This window comes from Sciurus carolinensis, chromosome 7, assembly GCF_902686445.1.
Source record: "Sciurus carolinensis chromosome 7, mSciCar1.2, whole genome shotgun sequence".
Taxonomy (NCBI): domain Eukaryota; kingdom Metazoa; phylum Chordata; class Mammalia; order Rodentia; family Sciuridae; genus Sciurus; species Sciurus carolinensis.
In genome coordinates this window covers 144,691,616-144,717,557 of record NC_062219.1, presented here as the reverse complement: position 1 = coordinate 144,717,557, position 25,942 = coordinate 144,691,616, and the positions used below count along the sequence as shown (strand labels likewise).

The 25,942-nt window shown below is 44.7% G+C and overlaps 1 non-coding gene and 1 pseudogene across 1 annotated transcript; one reads left to right on the top strand and one right to left on the bottom strand.

Annotated features, from left to right (window-relative positions):
- Positions 1–413: 413 nt before the first annotated feature.
- Positions 414–516, bottom strand: LOC124989898 (U6 spliceosomal RNA). The gene has a single exon (XR_007109703.1). It is a non-coding gene; the product is annotated as a U6 spliceosomal RNA (small nuclear RNA).
- Positions 517–21,398: 20,882 nt separating this feature from the next.
- LOC124989458 (60S acidic ribosomal protein P0-like) lies at positions 21,399–22,369 on the top strand (annotated as a pseudogene).
- The last annotated feature ends 3,573 nt before the right edge of the window (positions 22,370–25,942 follow it).

Sequence of the window (25,942 nt, the reverse complement as noted above, 5' to 3'; positions counted from 1 at the left end):
AATATATTATTAAAATTATAACATCTGTTTCTTGTAATTTTTCTAACAGGAATTTTAAGAAAATTTTGAATCACATATGTGGCATATTGGACAACTCCGTTTTAGAATTGGTGTTTATGGTGAACTATGGTTAACACATATAAAGTTAGCTACTCTTCTTAAACTTTATTTAAAATTAATCCATGCTCCCCAGTTCATAAACATGCTATCATAGGGCAATTTATGTTAAATAATTTTTATTTATTAGAAAACTAGCACATTCACAATTAGCTCATGTACTTATATTTTAGAAAGATTTTAGTGCAGACACTGAAGTCACATTACTTGACCTGAGTATCTACTCCACTGTTTATTAACCACATGGCCTCACGAGCAATTTTTTAAATGTTTTGATTAGTGCATTATAGTTATACAAAAATATGGACTGCTTCAAGAATTTGCATGTCACCCTTGCACAGGGGCCACGCTAATCTTTGTGCCTTTCCACTTTTAGTACATGTGCTTCCAAATGAGCGCTCCCAAGCAATTTGACACACCTGTTCCTGGTGTTCTCACCTATCAAATAGGGCTCATGGGGGCATGCTTGCTGCGCGGAATTGTTATAAAAAGAGATAGATGAGCGCACATGAATTTGGGTGCCAATCATTTACGATGCTGGATAAATTTTAGTTACTGTTGTTTTGATTGTTATGCTTTGCGGGGACTTCCATTTATTCTGTTCTATTCTATTCTATCAGGGTAGATTATACATAGCAAATCTTTCCTTTAAATGGTCTCACTGGAACTGGAACTGAGTCAGCAAAATTTTATTCCCTTCCCCTCGAATAGGTTTTAAAGTTGTCAAAATCAGAGCATTCTGATTCATTTTAAGTGAACAAAATAAAACAAACTTTCAATTACTAGATCAGAATTTATAATAATTTCATTTGATAAATATTACATTTTCCAGGTTTTTTGGGGAGGGGGGTGGTTACTAGGGACGGAACTCAGGGGCACTCCACTGCTGAGTCACATCCCCAGCTCTATTTTGTATTTTATTTAGAGATAGGGTCTCACTGAGTTGCTTAGCGCCTTGCTTTTGCTGTGGCTGGCTTTGAACTCTTGATCCTCCTTTCTCAGCCTCCCAAGCCGCTAGGATTACAAGCATGCACAACCACGCCCAGCTAAATTTTCCAGGTTTATTGAAGCAAATATCTTCAAGTGGTTTACAATCAATTTATTATAATGGAATCCTAATATGCAAAGTAAATAATACATCCCTCCTGAAGCATTTGTATAAGTTTTTTCCTGTTCTGTATTTTGGATTTTTGTCCACCTAAATCCTTATGTTTTTTCTAAGTCATAAAAATAGCTGATCTTTGTTGCACACTATGTCCAAGGTCACAGTGCTCAATTATTAAAAAGAAAAGGATGAGACTTTTCACCTCCTCACTCTTAATCTACTCACTACAGATTCCATAAGAGGGAAAAGAACGTGTGTTGGCTTGTACTTCTTGACATCATCAAAAACTGAAAGTATCCTAAGAAATACCTTTAAATTATTTGAAAGCTTTAGCTCAAATATTCTTTAACCCATGAAGCTATGAATTTTAGAACAGGCAGGGGGAATCTCCTAGTCATGTTCTGGTACTGTGTAATGAGGCAACAGGAACACATTCAAAACACATTTTAAAATGCCTGTCTAATATCTTAAAATTTATTTTAAAATACTCGTTTATGTCTTACACTTAGTTTTCTTCATAGAAAAAAAAAAAAAAACTCTATTTGGAAAAACCGGCTCCCATCCGTTCAGAAGGGTTGAAATTGAAAAGCACACCCTAGGCTGAGTCCATAGAAATCCAAAATTCGAAACTCACAGATTCATCTCTTTCCACTGGTCCCCCTGAGGCCCTGAGCAAATCTGCTCCAAGAAGCAAGGTTGAATATCGTATCCCTGCAAGAAGCAGCGGGGAAAAGAAACACTCTTTATGCACCACTTCTAAGCAGTGTGGACGTCCTTGCTTGAAGGAGGCATGTTGATCCCTTGGATTCAATGACCTGTGGCCCTCCCTGGGGGGCAGTTTAAGTCATACTTGTTTCAAAGACTCCTGTGGGTGCCCAATTAATGTTCTCAGTTTCTTCAACCTAGTGAAGCTCTGAAAGTCATAAAAGATTCATCCAAATAACAAGAATTTCCCCTAATTCAAAATGAGCTCTGTGTGTGATGTTTTTGTTTACAAAAACCTATGGCATACCCTAATGCCCTTAGCAATAAACAGCTTAAAGAATATCTGAGGCAGACACAATGGTGCGCGCTTGTAATCCCAGCAGCTCTGGAAGCTGAGAAAGGAGGATCAGGAGTTCAAAACCAGCCTCAGCAAAAGTGAAGTGCTAAGCAACTCAGTGAAACCCTGTCTCTAAATAAAATACAAAATAGGGCTGGGGATGTGGCTCAGAGGTCAAGTGCCCCTGAGTTCAATTTCCAGTACACCCCAAAAAAGGATATCCGGCTTTCTTTTCAATGCCAACAATCCTTAACTGCCTGTAGAACTGAAGGAGACTAACTAATCTGCAATTCATTCCACAAAGGTGAAATAGATTTTGAAAATATCCTTGCTGCTAAAGCAGGAATTAAGAAAAATATTGTCAGTAATCCACAGTATTGAACCACCTATCTGGCATTATCAGTATCAGCATACGGAAAGGTTGCCAGCAGTTTGAGAAATGTCTCCTCTAAGAATTGAGGAGTCTACAGCCAAAAGAAAATGGGATTGAGAAGCACAGTCTTACTCATCATTTATTACCCTCTTGTGTTTATTGTGCTGCCCATTTAGAAATATATGCATGTTGGGGTTGGGGATTTAACTCAGTGGCAAAGCACTTGCCTAGCACGCACAAGGCCCTGAGTTCAGTCCTTGGCCCTGAAGAAAAAAGAGAGAGAGAGAGAAATATATGCATGTCATTTGCCAATAAGAAAAAAGTACATGGAAACAGAGTTAAAAAAAACAAATACATCACAATTCTCTGCCAAGAGCTCCCTATGGAGAAATCCAACATAAAATCTCAGCCAAAGTATTAATCTGGTATCGATCAGATCACATTAAAGTTTTGATGTACTTTAATCTGGTTCGATTCAATTCGTTTTAAATAAATTAACTTTTGGCTGTCTTGTCACAGAATCAGTGTGAGGATATTGTTTCCTGTTTTCAGATGAGTAAGTCGAAGCTCACATCTCTTCTTAGGGTCCCTGAGCATCCAATCTGTCCCAAACTCACAGCTTATCTTTCCTTCATGACTAAAGAAACTGTCAGAATGTGAACCAGTTCCAATATTATCTGTTCTAAATCCATAGTTCATTTACTTATTGGTCCCTGACACAGCTGCAAATTAGCTCTTAACAGGATGGAAATGATTTGTTTCTCATTCCCTGTCTACAAAATAAGGGTGTTGAGGCCTGTTATTTCCAGTAAAGATTTCATTGATGTGAGTTGGATCATTCAGTAAAGCTCATTGATCCAAGGTTCTATGAGCCTTTAATGCCATAATATTCTTAGATCAAGAGGTAAGAAGAGGTATCAAAGGGAAATTGTGTGTTGTACACACCATTATAATAGTAAAACTGTTTTAAAAGCCCTCTTGGTGACTAGGTCTTTTGAACATGGTAAAAGAAGAACTCTACACCATCAAAAGTAAGTCCAGGGTTCATGACCAGACAGGCTTTTCATGGATGAGGTATGCGTGTGTCCAAGGAAAGATACAGGGCATCATTTCCCCAACGCCTCACTACACAGATCAGAGTGTACCTTGCCTTGTTAGAAGAGCGCAGGTCACAGAAAACACCGAGACATCGGCTTGCTAACCGAAGCCAGGTGTGGCAGATCTGGAACAAGCCCTGCTTACCGGGGTGGGGAGGGAGGTAGCAAAGGACAGGAGAGCATTGCCAGATAAAAATACAGGACATGCAATATGTGGGGCATTCAGATCTAAAACGTGATTCTCTGTTTACCTGAAACGCAAGTTTAACGGGGTGTCCTGTATTTTTATTTGCTAACTCAAGCAACCCTGATGGGGATCTCAGGGAAGATTTCAACCAATGTAGACGCAGCTCCTAGGAAGAACAAAATCTCTAGTCAATACACCAATCATGAAGGGCTAATAATTGTAGTGCAGATAAGTGTTCATCAGAGGAAGAGAGGAGGCTAAAGGAGAAAAAGGACAGTTTTAAGAACCAGCACAAGTTCAAGGCCATAATAACAAGAACAAACTGGCAATGACTTCCAAAACAGTGGGTTAGATGCCTCGGCACCATTTACAAAACCAAGCCATTCCATCTTAGCATCTCCCTTTGTGTTTTCCCAAAAGGGGGTGGAACCTGAAAAGTCCACCCCAAATATGCACCATTCCCACCATGAATAAGGCTGTCTTGGTCCATTTTGTGCTCCTATAACAGAACACCTGAGACTGGGTAATTGAAAAAGAGCAGAGGTTTATTTCTTACAGTTCTGGAGGCTGAGAAGTCCAAGGTCAAGGGGCCCACATCTGGCAGCATCTTCCCATGGTGGAAAGAAGAACTGCAGGAGAGCACACCATGCGAGCGAGGGATGGGGCCACCCTCTCCTCCCATCACAGTGCCGTTGATCCACTCACGAACGTGGAGCCCTTGTGACCTCGTCGTTTCTGGAAGGTCCCGCCTCTCGACACCAATGCAGTGGAAGTTGTTTCCAAGGTGAACTTTGGGGTGCACACTCAAGCATCCCCTCAGTTAACGGCTTTTTGAAGCCCACTCTTTGTTATGGAGGGTGGGTTTGTGGTGAGCACCATGAAATTAGGGGCCCCTGGGCAGACCAGTGCGGGCTGGCCTGAGGTCGGGGCAGGTGGCCACGGAAGGGAAGAGAAGCCAGTGGAGGGCGGCAGCCCTTCCGAGGAGGAGCAGAGGTCTTGACCTGTGGCCTCCTCCAGGACAGAGGCAGAGGAAGGTGCGCAGAGGGCGAGGAGCTGGCTACTCTGGTTATCACGCCCCAAAGAGGAGACAGACGAGCTGGTGGAGTGGATAGAGCCGTGATGTCACCGTGCACAGGGAGGGCGAACTGTCACGCTGGCCCAGGGCAGAGGCTAGATAAGCCACTGCAGAGAGAGGGGACCCAGAGTGCTGTGAGCCCTCTGAGTCCTAAAGGGACCGCACGGTGGTTCTCTCTGTCCCACGGACACATCAGGAGCACTCCTCCCTCCCCTCTGTCTGTCCCCGACCCAGGAAGCTGCAGTTCACAGGACGGACTCCCCTGTGCCTCTCGGTTCTTCACCCTAACGTCACCTTCTTAAAGAGAACTCTCCTGACCACCCAATCTGAGAGAGCACCCAGTTTCCCATGACCACATTATCCTCTGGGGTCGCTTTCAAAATATCACCTTCTGATTGTCATTTGCTCACATGGAGGTCCCTGTCCACCACCATACGTTCTAGATGACAGGTGGCAGACCACAGAGACCGGCCCATCCTGTCAGCGCTGACTCCTCAGCCTCCAGGACAGCACCTGGAGCAACAGGCACTCGGGGAACACCTGGCGAGGGGCTGAGTGGACTGTCCTCATTCCGAGAGAGCTGGGCAGACTTCTTTCCTGCCATTGGGTGCTGTACAATAATGTCCCTATGATGACTCTTCCTGTTCTTCAGTCTCCTGGGAATGGTTTCTTTCCCTTACCAGCAAGAGGGCTGAACTAGAACACAGTTAGGAATCCAAACCAGCAGAGGCCTGGAGGAAGGCCAGGGAGGAGACCCAGAGCGTCATCCCCTAATCAGAAGAGCCACAGTCTGCGGACATGAGTAGGGCAGAGGAAAGGGACTGGGGGAGGGAGAAGAGAAGGAAAGGGGAAGTGCTGAGGAGCAATCGCGGCAACATGATATGGCTGTATGGTGAACCTACAGGGACAGGTAACAAGGAATCCTAACATTATATACAGCCAGAATGCACCTGTGAAAAAACACAGGCGGGCTGGGGTCAGGCTCAGTAGTGGAAGGCTTGCCTAGCACGTGTGAGGCACTGGGTTCAATCCTCGGCACCACATTAAAAAAATAAATACACAAAAAATGTTATAAAACATGCTTAAATGAAAATGCTTCACAAAATACAGGGAGAAAAAGGAATCACCGTTGTGCCAATGTGAGAACAGATACATCAGGAGAACAAAACTCCACTCCGAGTTGATGATCATTAGCCGATTTTAAGTGTTTCTTCTTTCAGGCAGGACCTCCCTTCCGTCTGCAGGCTCTGGGCTAGGCCAGAGATCCAGAGGTGAACAAGGGGAGGTCCCAGCCCTGAGGGAAGGCCCTGCAGAGATCAGAGTGACCATCAATGACAATTCGGTCGGTCAGCATGCTTGGGGCCCTGAGAGGCCCAGGACATAGTGTTCACACTGGCCCTGGAGGCCACAGTTGGAGGGAGGTCATTCCAGGCAGAGGAAGCAAGAGCTGCAGGGCACTGAGACGCAGAACCGGCATATCAAGTTCAAGTTCCAAGGCTCCAACTTGAGCCAGAGTTCAGGGTGTTCATAGGTTGGTGGCAGGAAATGATTTCAGGAAAGTAGCAAGGACCAAATTGTATGCACCTGTGTGAGGAAAACTCCCTTTAGTAAGGTTAAAACCCAGGAAAATAAAAATCTAGCCATGGGAAAATACTTTCCAGAACCACACGGAATCAGACTCTGCTTCCTCCTGGGTTTTACCTTCCCTTGGAAATTCTCAATAGATGCTGCCATTGCCATGCTGGTCTCGGGGACCCTTGTCCTTCCAGCAGAGAAGCTGGACTTGAATCCAGAGGTGACCCCTTCCTCCCCCATACCCTTCCTTCTGTATGCCCTTCGATGTTCTTTGTGAGACCGCCCTTGAAGGAGTTTAGCAAATATTAGAGCTTAATGTGGTTACCAGTGAAGGGTATTGGAAGTTGGGAGACCTGCTGGTCCCAGTTCAGGCTCCCTTGGATGACGTCCAGTGTCACCAAGACCCGCCCGGTTGTCAGCCTCATCAATGACTAGCTGGCCTGGGAGGTGTGGGGCCAGGAGTCCCCCGAGCTGCCTGTGGTGAGCAGATGGAGATGGGAAAATCCACAACACGCTCCGTCAGCGTGTCCAACATGGAGAGCTGGCAGCAAGCAGTTGATTCTGATGAGACACAACCTGCAGGCCGGGAAGGCTCTCCTTCCTCATCCCTCCCCGCCAGCTACCACTCGCTGCCTTCCACCAGCTCTCTATGTACAGCTACAATCCACATCCACCCCCCACTCGCTGTCCTCTCTGTAACCCTAACGCCAGATTTTCCAATGTCCCCAGAGGCCCATGTGTTACAGGCTTAGTCACCAGCTTGGTCGGGTTGGAAGATGGTGGGCACTTTGTGGGACCTAGTGGGAGATCATCTAGTCACTGGGGAGAGTCCTTGAAGGGCATCACAGAACCCCAGCCCTCCTCTTCCTCTTTATTTTTTCTTCCCCCTCCTCTTGGCCATGAGGCGAGCAGTTTTTCCATGCTCTGCCCACCCCGATGTACTGCCTCCCAGGCCCAAAAGCAGCAAAGCCATGAGTTATGGACTGAAACCTCCAAAACTGAGATAAAATAAACCTTATCTCTCTATAAGTTGATTTATCTCAAATATTTGTTACAGTCATGGAAGGACTTCAGTATATTTTATCTAAACCATCACAAGTGCTTCCCGAGTGAACATGTGGTTTTGATCATCCCACTTGTTGCACTGGCTTGATCTTCCTAAAGTAAGAGTCATCCCTGCTCCTAAACACTCTGTGACTCCCCATTGCCTGTGGAATGACAACCTTACCCAACTCTTAGTTTCTATCATCTGGCACTAACTTATTTTGCCCCTTATAATACCTACTACACTGTCTACGACTAAACTAAAATACAGTATTCTTCTATTCTGCTTGGAGTGTCCCTTTTCTCTGACTCTCCCAAATTTGAATGTGACCTGCCCTTCCAGGCTCCCTTCAAAGTCTGCCCTCTCAGGAAGCAGTCTCCCGCCCTTCTGGTGGCAGGGGATCTCTTCCATCAGATGTCTCTGGTGGCACATTGACTTGGGGTCTCTCCTACAGAGCTCACAACCTTACATGCGCATCACGGTGGTCTGCGCATATGCCAAGAATAAACACTCGTACACCACTGAGTTTCGAGTCTTGTCTTTGAATCCTACCTGGCCCCACCACCATGTTCTGCCCGCCGTTGGCAATTTTTCAATTAATTAGTGGAGTATTTCATTCCACTTAGGACCCCCACCCAGGTTAAGTTCCATCAGGGTCACCGCTGTGGAATTATGCTTGGCTGTCCAACGAGCGCACACGTCAAGGGTGCATTTTGACTCTCTGTATTGATTGGGAAGTTTGGGGTTGGGGTGGTGACAGACTGAAGAGGTGCCAATCCGTTAGACATGACCTGGAAAGACACTTGCCTGGTTGCTCAGAAGGTGCTCTTGCCGGCACAAAAGCCCTGGAGCGGAGAATTGGGCTTTCTCTCCTGATTACTCCTGGTGCTTCTTTGGTCGGAGGTTTTCTTTCCTCTTGGACTTTTGCCCTGCCTACCATTCCGAACACCCAGCACGGGAGACACATTTGTTTCCTCAGCTCTTATTCCGAAAGGATTTTACAAGATCAATTTATTTAAGTAAACTTTTAATTTGGTTTTGTTTTCTCTTTAGGGACTTTATTTGTAAAACTCTAATGTGTGTGCACGAAATCAGATGATTAAAATGATTGAAATGCCAGGCAGCAGAAAGCGAGCTCAGCCTCGGGGGACGCGGGATAAACTCTGCATACCTCCCAAACAGAAGTACTGGCTCCTCTCACGTGGTGGAGGCAGAGTGTGATTAAAGTACTCATGTCAGGTAGGATTTGTTTGTTTGTTTGTTTTTGGTAGCAGGGATTGAACCCAAGGGTGCTTAACCACTGAGCCACATCCCCAGCCTCTTTTATTTTTAATATTGAGACAGGGTCTCATGAAGTTGCTTAAGGCCTCACTGAGTTGCTGAGGCTGACTTTGTACTTGAGATCCTCCTGCCTCAGCCTCTGGAGCCTCTGGGATTACAGGCATGCACCACTGTGCCCAGCAGAGCGTGGATGCTTTTATCTCCAAAGAAGGAAAGAATGGACTAAACGCAACCCGAATAATAAGAGTTTGTTTTATAAAACAAGACTCGGCAAGGGAAGCAACTCGGGCATCCCCGAGTCTCTGCACAGGCTGGCTCTCGCTTTCTCTCTGCTCAGCTCCCGTCGCAGAAGCCCCCCTCGGAAGCACAAAATGCTGGACACAACTGCTGCCTTTGCGTCTTCAACCCCGTGCAAACAGGAGGATGGAGGTGAACAGTGCATTTCTCTCATCGGAATCCCTCAGTGGCTCAAAGTCCCAGTCGACGAAATGGGATCCCACTCTCATCTCCTGGCCAGTCGTCCAAGGGTGATTCTAAAACCACAGACCCCCCCGGGCTTGGCACATTGCCAGCTGGAAGACAGAGTTAGGGGACAGGGGGGACATGAAGCTCTGAGAGTAAGAAGGAAGAAATGGTTGTGGGGCAGGCCGTCCCCTGGACCCACCCAGGACTCTACCCTGTCCTCTGTCCGGTTGAATACCTAGAAGTGACAGATAGGAGCCAATGAAGAACTTTCCACGTACATTCATCCAAACCTTACCCCATAATACTACCACCCCCTGTTGTCACCGTCATTATCATTATCGAAAGGATTCAAGGCGAAAGGTTGAATCTAAAAGACCAAAATTCTTCACCTGCTTCAAGCCGCAGCTTCTTTTCCTGTCCTAAATACTCTCACTGAAAGCATCTATCTTAGATTTACCTAAATGAAGCTGAGAAGCCATCACTATTGATTCTTTTCGTGTTGATGGCTAAATCCAGTCGTGGCTTACGTGGAATTACAGACCTGGTGGGAGGCTTATCCCAACTTCTGGGAAAACTCCCTTCCACCCATCTGTCCATCCCTGTGAGCTTCCTTCACGCTGAGCCACCCACCTCACGGCCTCCCGCTGTCCCCGCCGGACTGGAGCTGTCCTGGCTCCCTTTGTCTGTGTTGTTCCTCTTCATCTCAAATTTATTTTGTTGACTTCTGCCTGGATTTGCTGTCCCCGCCGCGTGGCCCACCCTCACAGCGACCTCAGTGTTCTTTTGAACGTACTGCAATCTCTCGTCGCCCACGGAGGCAGAAATCCCCTTGAGGGAAACCTTCAAGGTTACCAATCACTTGTAAGACTACAAATAACCAGCAGAGTGTTCTCTGAAGCTGGGCTCTGTCTGGAGCCATTCAAGGAACAGCGGTAGAAAGGAACTGAGCAAATGAGCAATTCCAGGAAGAAACTGAAAAGCCAGAACAGAGAGAGGGCTCGGTCTCCCAGAAAACCAACTGTCAACGCCACAAAGGGACAGGAGAAGCCCAGAGATGGGGGACGTCCATCTGATTTAGGGATAGGGAATGATGCAGGAAGGACTGTAGAAGTAGCAATGAGGAAGAATCTGATCCTATGCTCATCAAGAAGGCTTTCTTTGATTCTCTAGGACATTAAGACATTTAAGAGATGTTAAGGATTGCTTTGTTATCCCATCTGTCTCCAAAGACTGCAATCCACTCCCATCCTTACGAGATTTAACAATGAAACACACATGGAATATGGAATTCCTAATATATCCCCAAATCCAAAACCCCAAACACTCACAAATCGTAAAATTTCAGAGTGCCAACATGACACAACAGGTTGAAAATTCCACACCAAGAAACTGCTTCTTGCACAAAATTATTAAGAACATTGCATGAGGTGGATGTGGTAGCATAGGCCTGTAATCCCAGTGGCTTGGGAGGCTGAGGCAGGAAAATCACAAGTTGGAGGCCAGCCTCAGCAACTGAGAGAGACCCTGTCTTAAAGTAAAAAATTAAAAAGGTGGGGACTGGGGATGTAGCTCAGTGGTAAAGCACCCCTGGGTTCAATCCCCAGTACCTAAATAAATAAACAGAATACTGTATGAAATTACCTCCAAATTATGTGTATAAGGTTTACGTGAAACCTTAAATGAATTTTCTGTTTAAACTTGGGTTCCTTCCCCCAAATATCTCATTATCTATATGCATATATTCCAAAATCTAAAAATATCCAAAGTCAAAGACAGTAGAATAAATTGGACATAACCTTCCTATGTTCTGACCAGTGTCCCTCCACATCAAGCACAACCCACAAGAATGGGAAGTTATACTCCATGTGTGTTTGATATGTCAAAATACCCTCTACTGTCATGTATAACTAAAAGGAACACATAAAAAATTTTTTTTAATGTGAAGTCCAAAACAGTTCTAGTATTTCAGATAAGAGAGAGTCAACTTATTATTTTTCATACAGAAAAGAACTACTCTTTTACATTGAATAAGATCTTCCTGTAAATTTTGTTCCCTTGAAATCTTCTGGTAATACATAATGAAGAATGAAATAGGCAATATTTCATGGTTATGCTTGCATATTATTTCATGTTTCCTCTATAAACTCCCAAATCCCCAACCAATTTTATAGGCTGCTCCTTCCTTGTCTTCGTTTAAACAGCCACACAGCTTCACCTTGGTGTTTCAACTTGACTCCTTGACTCCGCCCCCAGATTCAAAATAATAATCATAAATTCTAAGCAAAAACCGTCTCCTGTGTATGTGGATGGTACTGGGTGTGTCCTTGTCACCAGACTGCACCCTGAAATTACTGATAGACTCTTGTCCCGTCAGCTCTATTTGCCTACAGATACCATTTGCTTACAAAAGTCAAAACTTGGGTGCTAATAATCACCTGCTCCCAGCTGCAGATCACCAAGTTATCATGAACTCCCAACCACCCAGGGAGCTCCAGACCAGCTCCACGTGGCCTGGAAACCGTGTTGACACTCTGGAAGAGCTCAGACTCATCATAATGATTAAAAAAAAAAAAAATATATATATATATATACACACACACACACACACACACACACACACACACACACACACGAGTGCCATGCTGGAACAAATTAGGCTCAAATTAAGGAAGAGTTAATCCTGATTCCTGGAAATCTGCCTTTCCGGTGAATAGCTCTGCTGACGGCATACAGACCACACCCCTTCACCATCCGGCCCTAGAGAAACCCAGACCCCAGACCTGCTGGGGCAGAGGGTCCTGGAGAGGGTGAGTTTTCTCCATTCATTGGCCATTGTGTAAAATGTCCTACATGATCCTGGCAGAGTTAGGCTATTGATGAATGGTAATGAGGAGGAACAGAACCCAGATTTGGGAACATCTCTGCTAACCCGTAGGCATCCAGGTGATGTGATGTACTGAAGAGAGCTCCAGATCAGAGCAATAGACTTGACTCTGCCAGGCCACCCTAAGTGTGCCTTATATGTGTAAAATACTGGAGGATGTGACCAGCTGATGGCACACAATGACCTCTTCCAAGCCGTATGGCCTGTGATTAAGAGCAGAGATTCTGGTGTCCTCCCGCTTCTCCCCAAGTGATTCTAAAGCATCCCCTCCCCAGTTTAGTAACCTTGAACAAGATCCTTCATCCCTCCTTGTCTTGATTTCCCTGTCTGTAAAACAGACAAACTTAAATCACTTCCCTGGTGAAATTGCCGTAAGGAGTAAGAATCCACACAAGCCAAGTGTTCAGAACAGAACCTGGAAAGTAAGTTCTACATAAGGAGCTACAGCAGACAGTGGATCCCAAAGGAAAGAAAGAAAAAAAGAAAAGAAAGCCACTTTGTTAGAAGTAATTTGAAGGATAGTCAATTTAGCCATTTTAAGTATATAATTCAATTGTTTTTAGTGTATTTATGGTTGGTGAATCAGAACTGCAGTTTTAGAACCTCAAAAAGAAACTGCATTCTTTTGTTCTCACCCTCCTAACCCCCACACCCTATCCCCAGCCCTAAGCAACCATGAATCTTTTGTCTCTGTAGATTTGCTTATTCTAGATATTTTCATTTAAGTTGAATCATGCAACATGCGGTCTTTTGTGACTGACCTTTTTCCTTTAACATAATATTTCCAAAGTTCATCTAGATTGTAGCATGAATCAGTACCGCATGCCTTTTTACTGCTCAATAAAATTCTACTGTATGGATATACCCTGTCATCAGTTGATGGAGATCTGGTTATTTCTAATATTTTGGCTACTGTGAGTCATGCTGCTATAGACATGCAGTGCAAACTTTTGTGTGCTCATACATTTTCATTTCCCTTGAGTTTAAACCTGGGAGTGGGATTGCAGGGTCCTATGGTGACTCCGTGTTTGATCATTTGAGAAACCATTAGACTAGGTTCCAAAATAGCCACACCACTTTTCATCCCCATTAGCGGAATATGAAAGTTCCAACTTTCCCACATCCTCAACAAAATTTGCTGCTGACTTTTTTTATTTTGGCTATCCCAGTTGGTATGAAGTAGTATCTCATCATGGCTTTGATTTGCATTTTCCTGATGATGTTGAGCATCTGTATGTGCTGACTGGCTCTAAGGTAGGGATTCTACTATTGCTGATGCTTCAGGAGGCCTTATAATACCAGAGACACTTTGAGAGTAGATACAGATCCTAGGTCCCCACAAGAGTTTGAGAATCCAGTTTAATACAACTTGGCCCATGCAACAAGATCATGCTAGCAAATTCTTAATGCTACGGCAATGAAGGGCAACTGCAAGTTAGATATTACAGCTTCACTTCAAAGTCCCTGTTTACCTTCCATACCTCCCAAGCCTCTTCCATTTCTATGAAAACCTAGAAACACAATTCACAATAACTAATCTAGGGAACCATCCTGGGTGCCCTTCAACAAATGAATAGACAAAGAAAATGTGGTATATAGGCACAATGGAATATTACTCAGTCATAAAGAAGAATGAAATTATGGCATTTGCCAGTCAATGGATGGAACTGGAGACGCTCATGCAAAGTGAAATAAGCCAATCCCCAAAACCAAAGGCCAAATGTTCTCTCTGATATGTGGATGCTAACACACTAAAAGGAGGGAGGAGAATAGAAGTTTATTGGATTAGACAAGGAGAAAGAAGGGAAGGGAGAGGGATGGAAATAGAAAAGACTATAGAATGAATTGGACATAACATTCCTTTACTCATATGTGAATATACAACCAGTGTAACTCCACATAAAGTACAACCACAAGAATGAATTCTAATTAAAAAATTTAGACTCTATGTATGTATAATATGTCAAAATACACTCTTCTGTCTTGTATATCTAAAAAGAACAAAAAAGATTTTTTAAAAAGTTAAAAAAAAAAAAAGAAAAACCTCGAAACACTAGAACAACTCTTTTATTCCAGTGTCTTCCAACGACCCCCTCCCCCACATACCATAATTTTGGTTTTCCCAGATTCTGCTGCCTTGATATCTTTCCCAGATGTTTAAGTCCTCCCATTATAAAGTCTTCAAGAATAGGGAACAGTTACATCTTTTGATATTCACATGGCAGTAATCCAACAAACTAGTCAAGAAGGTCAAAATCTTATCGAATCCTGAGAAAAAGTCTCCTTAAATGTGTTGAATTAGATTAAATGAATTGGTGACTTTGAACAGATTAATTTCTTTCCATTTCCTCATTGGTCAAACAAATTCATATCACCTGATACAGAGAGAGAGTAAGGAGCAAATGAGATGATATATATAAAGTATTTGGCGGAGCACTGGACAAATAACCAGCAGGGAATAAACACACACATACCTATCGGCCCACTGAGGCTTACGCTAAGTTATTCTGTTTAAAGTCACTTGCACATTGACCCTCCAACTTCATGGGGAAAGAGGTGCTTAGCAGGACTCAAGAAATGGCCGCCCAAGGATGCAGGCTGCTGGGAGGTTGGAAATAAGAGAGACAGAGCCCAGAACCACAGGGACCAAATGGACAAGGTCGAATCTTCAGAAGAACTTTCATCTCATAAGCTCAGAGCAAAGGAGTCAAAGCAAACGACTTCAGTCCATCCGGGGAAGCCCAGAGCCCCACACCCTCCCCGTAGGGCCCTTCCTCGGATGCTCCAGGAGTTCCTGTGGAGACTCAGAAAAAGAATCAGAACAGAACAAAGTTCTCCAGACCTAACCAGAAGTCCACAACTCAGACAGCTGAATACAGCGTTCTCCAGAGATGTGGTCTAGTCTTTTCTACCTTCGTCCCTTTTAGGGTGAGTTTACAACAGACCCACCAGCTGAGGACTGGCGGGGGGCCCGGTGGCTCAGCAGATTGGTCACTTGCTGCCATCTATGGGTGGAATATTAAAAGTGACCTGAAGCGAAATTAAAATGTCACCCATTCGTTATTGTACATTCAAACGTTATTCTACAGAAAGTATCCAAGGTTTTTTGCTTTATTCAGTGCTTTTCCTAACATGCAGAAATATAAGAAGGAAGATTTAAGACACCTAGCAACCCTACAATAAATATCAACAAATTTGTCTGAAAGTAGTGATTCAGATTGTGCCACTGACTTGAAAGCTAAATGGATTCTGGTATGTCTATCCCACTACAACCTTTAACCAGGAGCAGGTTAAAAAAAAAAACAAAACAGTGATCAAATTAGGTTAAGGTATTTGTTAAATAACAAAACTGGTCCTTGTCATAACTAAAATTAAGCTCATCAAAACCTTTGTAGAAGAAATCCACCTGTCTCAGATGCCATGGAATTAGGATCTTCACAATTATTTAATGGTACTTTCTCTCCACAGCTAGAAACTTCTGACCAGAGAGACAGAAGGATGGGTTTTCATGAGAAAATCTCAATTGTGTCCTAAAATATTTATACCAGCTTTGCAAACAAGTACAAACTATGAACCCTCCACCAAACAGATAGAAAACGTATTCTCACGTACACCAAAGCACAGGCTGGTTTGCCCATGCTAGGTGGATTTAAAAGTCTTGCGGGGTGTTTAGTAGAACAAGAAAACGAGGAATGGTAACTGTAGTTGGGGAGATGGAGGTATATGCTCTAGGTATGTATGTATGTCATAAAGGGTTTTTGTTTGTTTGTTTGTTTTGATTGAACCCAGGGATACTTAACCACTGAGCCACATCCCCAGCCCTTTTTATATTTTATTTTGAGACAGTTTGCTTGATATGACTCTCTCTTAGCTAGATATAAGATCTTAGAAGGTAGAAATAGCATTTTACTTCTCCTTGTATACCCCAAAGATATCTTACGTCTGACATTTAGGCAAAATTTATTTGGAGAAATTTAATCAATAACAATTCATTTGGGGGATTGGGATTGTGGCTGGGTGGTAGCACGCTCGCCTGGCACACGTAAGGCCTGGGTTCCATCCTCAGCACCACATAAAAATAACATAAAGGTATTGTGTCCACTTACAACTAAAAATATATACATTTTAAAACTTTATTCGGTACCTACTGTGTACCAACTACTGTTCCAGATGCCTATTCTGGACACTGTGATAGGGAGAGGAAGGAGGGAGGGAGGAGGGAGGGGAACTGCCTACTAACTTCAGCAAAGCCCCCCCAAAGGTGGGGCAGGAGGAAGAGTAGCTTTCTCTTTGACTGGATCAGCCCAAAGGGTCTTTTGATTTGCTAATACATGTGACAAGGTGTCAGTCAGCATCCCCCAAAAAATACAGAGCATAGAGGTGAACTTCAGTGGAATTTGACTGGCCATGCCTTCATTGCTTTGAGCTAAAGGTGACAGGGTCACCTCTGTGACACCTAAAATAGATTCTCATCTATTTTATTTGCACTTGTACGCCTAGCACTGAACAGTTCTTGGCACCTAACACTCCACACACTTCTACTGAATTAACATTAATACCACGTCCCTCTCCTAGCGCCACCGTCTGGCACGCTTGTGAAATGGAGTTTTCAGAGGGAATGATCCGCACTAAGAAGAAACTATCTGGATTCCAACTGGCGTCTGAACGTTTGATTTCTGAGAGTCCAAGGTCAGGCGTTACCCCAGACCAGTGCTCAGAGCTCAGGTCGCCTTACTGACACTAGGAAATAAATACAAAAGATGAGAAGCGCGAACCCACAGCCTGGTCCCCTGCCTTTGCTGCAGAGCCAGGCTCCGGCCACCTTCCGCCTGTGCTGTCGAGGGCTCCATGATAATCGCCGAGTTACATAACCGCCCAAATGAGATCGTTCCTCCATCTGTTAAGGGCCATCAGAACCCCCATGCAATGAATTTCAATTTAAGGAGCTTTATGTCCCATCTGGAGCAAGAGGATTCATTCCTATAGAAGAGGAAAAGATCGTTGCGATTTTTAACCTGGTTTTAATGGAAATGACTCAATTCAAATTTAAAATTTTAAATATTGTATGTTTCAGCACACTAAGAGAGAAGCATCTTGCCAAGGATTATTTTCAAAGTCACATTTTCGCAGCAGTAAATGCTCATTAAACATAAACCGTAGATACAAGAACTCTGGTTGCAGCATTATCACAGGAGAAGACTTGGAACTGACCCAAATGTCCATCAAAGGAGACAGGATAACGAAATTGTGCTATGTTCAAACCATGCAGCTATTAAAAAGAATGAGGTGGATGTGCATGTGCCAGTGTGACAAGATGTCACAGACATGGCAATCAACGAGAAAGAGCAAGATGCAAAATGCTCTGCGTGTTTTTAATACTGACAATAGCTGCAATAAATGTCAGTATATGCATATCAAAAATCTGGAAGAATATACAGCAAACTCTAAATGGTAATTACTTTGAGAAATAGCATGATGGGGTAATATAACTTCTAACTTGACACATTTACAATGATCACACGTTACTTTTGTAATTTAAAGAGTGCTTATTTTATTTCATTTTAAATACAAGTATAATAAATTTAAATTTAGTAAATAAACTGAAAGTTTGAAACAACAATACATTTGCAAACAGATCATAATCCTTTCAGAGAATGACTGAATGTCATAAGTATTACAAATGTTTATTTTTTAATTACTTAATATTTATTTTGCAATACTGGGGATTGAACTCCAGGCTTTGCATATGCAAGGCAAGCACTCTACCCCTGAGTTACACCCCCACCCCTTTTTATTTTATTTATTTATTTTTTCTCTGTCTTTCCTAGTTTTTATTTTTTTTATTTTTTTTTTATTTTGATTCATTGTACACAAATAGGGTACAACTATCGTTTCTCTGGTAGTACACAAAGTAGAGTCACACCATTTGCATAATCACACATGTACATAGGGTAGTGATGTTTGTCTCATTCTATTATTTTTTTCCTCTCCCCACCCCAACCCCACCTCTCATTTTCCTTGGTACAATCCATCCTTCAGGGTTGCAAATTGGTGCAGTCACTCTGGAAAGCAGTGTGGAGATTCCTTAGAAAACTTGGAATAGACCTACCATTTGACCCAGCTATCCCACTCCTCAGTTTATACTCACAGGACTTAAAATCAGCATACTACAGTGATGCAGCCACATCAATGTTCATAGCAGCTCAATTCACAATAGCAAGATTGTGGAACCAACCTAGATGCCCTTCAATAGATGAATGGATAAAGAAATTGCAGTATATATACACAATGGAATATTATTCAGTCATAAAGAAGAATAAAATTATGACATTTGCAGGTAAATGGATGGAGCTGGAGAATATCATCCTCCTTTTCATTTTGAGACAGGATCTAGGTAAGTTGCCCAGGCTGGCCTTGAACTTGCAATCCCCCTGTCTCAGCCCCCCAAGTAACTAAAACTACAGATATGTGCTACTGTGCCCCACAAATGTTTGTGTTCTTTAGCTTAGTAATCTGTAATACAAAAACAATTTTTACTCATAAAGATGTTTGTTACATTCCTGTTATTATAGGGAAAACCTGGAAACAGTCCAAATGGTTAACAAAAGAATAGTTAAATAAACTACCATTCTTAATAAAATATTATGCAGCCATTTAATATTATGTTAAGAAGGCCATAAAATCACGAGATGCTTATTTTATAATGTTAAGGATAAATGGCAAAATATAAAATTAGATATCCAAATATGTTCTGGAAAGTATCTCAATGAAAAAGAAAACAGAAATTTACCAAAGCTAAGAGCAATGTTAATTGCCATCACTCTTGATTAGTTTTTCTTCTTTACACAATTTTATACTTTCTAATTAACCACATACTACATTTGTAACATAAAATAAGGCAACTACTGCTGTTGCGAGGTAATAGTAATGCTCTCAGAGCTGGTATATACATTTATTCACATTTTTTTCTTTCACTTGACCCTTATCTTCATTTTAAAGAGAATTGAGTTCTAGTCCACTGTAACTTTTCCAGTGCTCTGGAGCAAATTGCTCACCTCTCATTCATTTTCTCTGAAATTCTAGTATTTCACTAGACCGAAGGAGAAATTTACCTTCTAGGAGTGTTTCCTGAGGTGATGTGACAGTCAACTAATTGATTCTTCATCTATAAACTTACCATATTTATCACAGAAAATAGTGCCTTCACTGCTGTTGATGAGAAAGTAAAAACAGCAACATTCTTTATGGCTGGCCTGGCATATAAATTTATTCACTTTTTTTTTCTTTCACTTATATCCCATCTGTCAAGTATATTTTAATCGGTATTTTTAATATAATCAGTGTCTCCCGCCTGGTCTCCTTTACAGTTTCTTGTCTCTGCTTCAGGCCATCTCTTGATTCTTTATTGTGCTTGCTTCAAATTCTCCATCTGTGACCGTTCCTGGATCTCACAGTAATGTAATGGTTAGGACAGGTGAGGATGTGCCGCAGTGACAAGTGATCCTCGGAATTTCAGGGGTTAAAACAACACAGCTTTATTTCTCCCTCAGTCAGACAACTTCCCTTGCTCTTTGGCATCCATGACCCGAACTGCTTCCTACTGCAGCTCCACCATCTTTGAGTGCTTCATCGTTGGTCACAAGAGTAGTAAGGGGACAATAGGAAGAACTCGCTTGTCTCACATTCTACCCACTAGAACAAGTCAGCCCAACCACCCAACTGCCAGGAAGGCCTGATGTGTGACCCCAGAGGTGTTTGGTGAGTGCCAGGTCTCCCCTCTGCCAGGGCGGCTTGCTGGGTTCATTGCATCTCTTTCTCCTCATACATCTGGGAGTTCCTTTTCTCCTGGGAGTTTACTGTCCCCTCTGCTGCCTGGAAATGCTGTCTTGTGGGAAGGGTCAAAGTCCAGGTCCCATGTGTGTGACTCTTGTCAGATGTAAGAAGGAGAAGTGGGGCTGGGGCCGTAGCTCAGGGGCAGAGGGCTTGCCGAGCATGTGTGCGGCACTGGGCTCGACCCTCAGCACCACATAAAATAAACGAATAAAATGAAAGCTTTGTGTCCATCTGCAACTGCAAACATAAAATTAAAAAAAATGAGGAAAGTGTGTGGCCCAAGACAAGAGAGCAAGTCCCTTGAAGCATCATCTGAGCTTGACCACAGACCTGTACACACACACACACACACACACACACGCACACACACTTGGACTTGGCCCTCTCGGCATGAGCCTCCCCTCAGGTCAGCTTCTGATCTCCATCCCGGGCGATGCTCTTCAAGGTGAATTTCCCTTGAACCAGAACAGGGAGGAGGAGAAGGAGGGCGAGGGGCGCAGTACTGGAGCTGTCAGCCGGCTCTGCTTGCCCTCCGAGCGTCCCCCACTCCGGGTCGCAGTACAGGACACGCACTGCAGTGCAGCTCCCGAGAAGCAGGCTGGGTCCTGCCCCGGGCAGCAAAGCCGGGAAGAAAAGAGAGCTTGCGCCCAGACTCCCAAGTGCTGAGCGCAAACCTCTTCTGTCACACTCACGTTTCTCTCCAACCGGGTCACGTCCTCCCGTTGTCCCGGGATCTCCCTCCTCTGTCTTTTGAGACTCTCAGGCTTCTTTGGCTTTTCTGGCATCGACCAGGTTAGGCTGGGGCTGCAAGAGGAGGCAGGGGCCTTTCCGAGGTCATCCACATGCCGGGAACCAGGCAGAGCAAGTTTCTGCTGCAGGTTTCTAAAGGCTTCTTGGGAATGGATAAGGACACAGGAGGATGGCAAGTTCAAAGCCAGCCTCGGCAACTTAGCAAGACCCTGGCTCAGAATAAAAATATCAGATGGGCTAAGTGGGCTGGGGATGTGGCTCGGTGCTTGAGCCCCGCTGCGTTCAATCCCCAGTACCAACAAGAGGAAAAAGAACATGGATAAGGGCAACAGAGCGTGGTTGCTTATAATCCCAGCTATTTGGGAGGGTTGCAAGTTCAAAGCCAGCCTGGGCAACTTAATGAGCCTCCAGTCTCAAATTAAAAAAAAAAAAAAAGAGGAACTGGATAAGGGCCCCAAGACAGTGACCCTTTTCCTAGGGAACACTGGGCCTGTTTTATTTTGTTGTGTTTTAAGTTTCTCTCCTGACTTGAGCACACACAGGACTGGGACACAGGAAGGACTCAAAATATGCAACTTGAGGCCCTTCTCTTGCCAGGCGTCCTCGGGAGAGTGACATCATCTTTAAACCCTGGGTGGCCGTCCCTGGCGCATCGCCGTGATGCCAGGGAAGGCAGGGCGACCTGGAAGTCCAGCTACTTCCTTAAGATCATCCAGCTTTTGGATGACTGTCCAAAATGCTTCATGTGGGAGCAGACAAGGTGGGCGCCAAGCGGATGCAGCAAATCCGCAGGTCCCGCCAAGGTGGCTGTGGTGCCGATGGGCGAGAACACATTCGAGGGCATCTGGAAAACAGCCCGGCTCTGGAGGAACTGTTGCCTCACGTCAGGGGGAATGTGGGCTTTGTGTTCACCGAGGAGGACCTCGCTGAGGTCAGGGACGTGCTGCTGCCCGTGCTGGTGACATTGCACCAGCCAGAATACTGGTCGGGGGCCCCAGAAGACTTCCTTCTTCCAGGCTTTAGGCGTTACCATTAAAATCTCCAGGGCACCACGGGAATCCTGAGTGACGTGCAGCTGATGAAGACCGGAGACGGTGGGAGCCAGCGAGGCCGCCCTGTGGAACATGCCGAACACCTCCCCTTCTCCTCTGGGCGGATCACTCAGCAGGCGTTTGACGATGGCAGCTTCTCCAGCCCTGAAGTGCTCGGCCTCACAGAGCAGACCTCACAGGGAGACTGCACGCTCGCTTCCTGAGGGCGTCCTCAGCGTTGCTGGTGTTTGTCTGCAGATTGGTTATCCAGCTGTTGCGTCAGTGCCCATTCCATCATCCGTGGGTACCAGAGGGTCCTGGCTTTGTCCGTGGAGACCGTGCACGCCTTCCCACCTGCTGGGAAGGTCAAGGCCTTCCTGGCTGATCCATCTGCACTTGTGGCTGCTGCTACTACTGCTGCTCCTGCTGCCGCGACCCCAGCCACAGTTGAAGCCAAGGAAGAGTCCGAAGACTCAGATGAGGATATGGGATTTGGTCTCTTCCACTGATCACCAAAAAGCAACAACTCGGTCAGCTTTGTATGCAAAACAAAGAAATAAAGGCTTATTCTTAAAAAAGGAAAAAAAAAAAAAAAAAAATATATATATATATATATATATGCTACTTTTATCCCCTGTCAAGTGATGAGGGAAATACTTCTTCCAAAATGTGAAGCCCTAACACCACGCCTACAACCCAGCACACTTTCCCATTCCCAGAAGGAGCCTGAACTCAGAGCTCACTTCTCAGGGGCTGTTCCGCTCTGTACTTAGGAGAAAGGCGCAGGAGCTCAGGTAGGAAGATGGGTGGGCGGCTGGATTTTCTAATATGCATCCTGCCCAGAAGCTGGCTTTTCTGAATATAATTAGGTATCAGGCAGCAAAGAAATGAGACATCATAGTCAGCATTTTTTGTTATCAGGGAAAGCATATGTGATCACTTATGGTCTCCCAAAATACCACAAATATTAACACTTCGGTCCTAAAGCTATATCCTAAACCACATTTTGAAAGAAATCCTTGGTCCTCCAATCACCTTATTGAATCAAAATGGATCATCAGGAAAGTGGAAAGGCAAGGTGGGTCCTTGCTCCCCTCCGCCCAGCACTCCCCGTGGAACAGATGCTGCGGGCAGCCCAGTTCAAAACCACTGTCAGATACGAGGTGTCCCACCAAAGCTCATGTGCGCAGCAATGCAAGAAAGTTCAGAGATGACATGATTGGGCTGTGAGAGGCTTAACCGCATCAGCATTAACGCACTCGGATGGATCAACTGGGTGGTAACGCAGGCAGGTAGCCTAACAGGTCCACTTCCTGCTTGGAGTCTAATCCTGGCTGCCCTACCACTGTGGCTTATTTTTTGGGGGGGAGGTGAGGGTGCTGGGGATTGAACTCAAGGGCCCTCAACCACTGAGCCACATCCCCAGCCCTATTTTGCAGTTTATTTAGAGACAGGGTCTCACTGAGTCGCTTAGCGCCTCGCTGTTGCTGAGGCTGCCTTTGAACTTGAGATCCTCCGGTCTCAGCCTCCGGAGCCGCTGGGATTATTTATATCTGGCTGTGGCTTATTTTAAAATGGACATTTGTGTGTGTGTGTTTTCCTCTGTCTTCTCTCTTTCCTGCTCCCTAACCCTGAGGAAAGCAATATTACCCCTCTTCCCATCCTGGGTTAAGTTATCTGTCCGCAAGCACACACACTCCACAGACTTCAGGGATGCCACCAGAGGCCTAAGAAATGGCCATCTTTTAAGGTCACAAGAGAATTATGACCTCTGACAAGGGCACACCTAGAATGTACCTTTGAAACGCCTCTTTAAAATTCCTCTTCCCTGATGTCAGAATCAAAGACGCCGGGACAGGAGTAGTCCTCTCTGTTTCTCCTTTGCTAGCAAAGCAATAAAACTTCTTTTTTCTTTTTCTCAAAATCTTGTCCTCGGCTGAGCATGGTGGTGCACACCTGTATCCCCAGTGACTCAGGAGGTTGAGGCAGAGGATCGCAAGTTCAAAGCCAGCCTCAGCAACGTATCGAGGCCCTAAGCAACTCAATGAGACCCTGTCTCTAAATAAAATACTAAAAAGGGTTGGAGATATGGCTCGGTGGTTAAGTACCCATGGGTTCAATCCCTGGTATCGGAAAAAAAAAAAATCTTGTCCTCATTGTCAGATTGACTTTCAAGACAAGGACCAAGATTTTGGTGACTGTAGGGTATGGCGGGAAGAAGCAGGTGGCTGGAAACATGCCTTTGGGGTCTACATTTTGTCCCCAGTGCCATATCCTGATCTGCCTTCCTCCACCACACACTTCCACCATGATGTTCTGCCTCACCTGGGCCCAGGGTCACAGAGTCAGCCGTCTGTGGACTCAGACCTCTGAAACCATGAACCAAAGACAGTTTTCCTCTCCTAATTCTTCTTGTCAAGTCCTTTGGTCACAGCAATGGACAACTTGACTAAAACACTGTCTACCTCTTATCTGCTTCAAACTGCAGAGGAGGGAAGCTTCTATATGCCCCTCGCCAACCTACCTTGCAGCCGGAATAGCGACCTAGGACAGGTCTGGCCAAAGGTTTGTAAGAGAAATCTCCTGGAAAAGCAGGAATTGTAGAAAATACCTTTTTTCTCCCAATAATGGAACACCATTAAGAAAAAAAAGGCCTCGGCCATCCCACCCTTCTCTCACCTTGCACTTGTCTCCTGCCTTGGAACGTAGTCGCAATATCTGGAGCTGCAATGTTATCTTGCATCCATGAAGCAGCAGAGCTCAGCGTGAGAAAAGCAACAGGCTTAGAATGGCCTAGGACCATAGACAGTGTCCATGAACCTGCCTCCCCCTGTTCGCTTGTGAGGGCTGCCTTAGCATATTCCAAAGTGGGCAGCTTAAAAGCAGGAATGTCTCTCTCACCGTTCTGGAGGCTGGAAGTCTAAGATCCGGGTGTTGGCCTGTTTGGTTCCTCCTAGGGCGTCCTTGGTTCAGATAACCGCCTCTCCTTGTCCTCACATGACCTTTTCTCTGTGACGGGTCTCTTCTGATCTTCTGATAAGGACACCAGTCCCATTGGCTCAGGGCCTCCCCTTGGTCATGTCTTTAAAAACCCTCTCTCCAAACACGGTCACACGCTGAGACACTCAGGGTCAGAGCTGCAGCCTAAGTACCTGGGTGGGGACCTTATTTTGGCCCATAAAGGGGGAAACACAGACGATTAGCTAGAGGTGCCGGAACCGCTGCCCGTCCACGCAGGGAAAAGGAAATCAGATTCCTGCCTCACAGCAGAGAGGACAAATTTGGTAACTTTGAGAAGAAAATGTCGTCGGATGTCTTTATAGTCTTTAGGTAAGAAGGACTTTCCTTCTAGAGCAGAGACCACACTAAAAGTAACACTTCTGTGCATCCAAAGAACAAAGTGAAAAGTGGACAAAACAATCCGACAGACTAACTCTTCATCTGCACAAATAAATCACCATCTGTTGGTACCACGGGCTCTTCCGCAGCAGTTAAATGAATAAACTCACATGACACGTACCAGTGTGAATGAGCCTCCAAAGCATGACATTAAATAAATAAGCCAGCAGCAGAGCATGTGGAAAGCGTGGGATTACGTCCACCTCTGTGCACATCTCTCTCCACAGATAAAAATCCCTGTGTGTATAAAAGAGTACGGGAGGATGATCAATCACAAAATAGGATCGGACAAGCAACAGAAGCCTTCGGCTGTCCTGGTCCTTTTACTTCTTAAGTTGCTTTTGGTACAACGTATTCTTTAATCTTTTAGGCCCCCAAATTCTTATTATTACAAAACTGTGTTCACCGAGTGCTTTCCCTGTTCAGGTTTCCGTTGGCTCACTTGGCAGATCGAGTCAGGCTCGATGGCTTGAAACAAAATCTGATCCATCGTCTCCAGTCTCATCCCCCATCCCACCCCAGCTCCTCCACCAGGCCGAGACAGGGTCTTGATGAGTTGGTAAGGCCGGCCTCCAACTTGCAATCCTCCTGCCTCAGCCTCCGGAGTTGCTGGGATCACAGGAGTGCACCACCGTGACTGGCAGCACCACCACCTTGCATCCTGTGCGCCCGCTAGTCTAAGC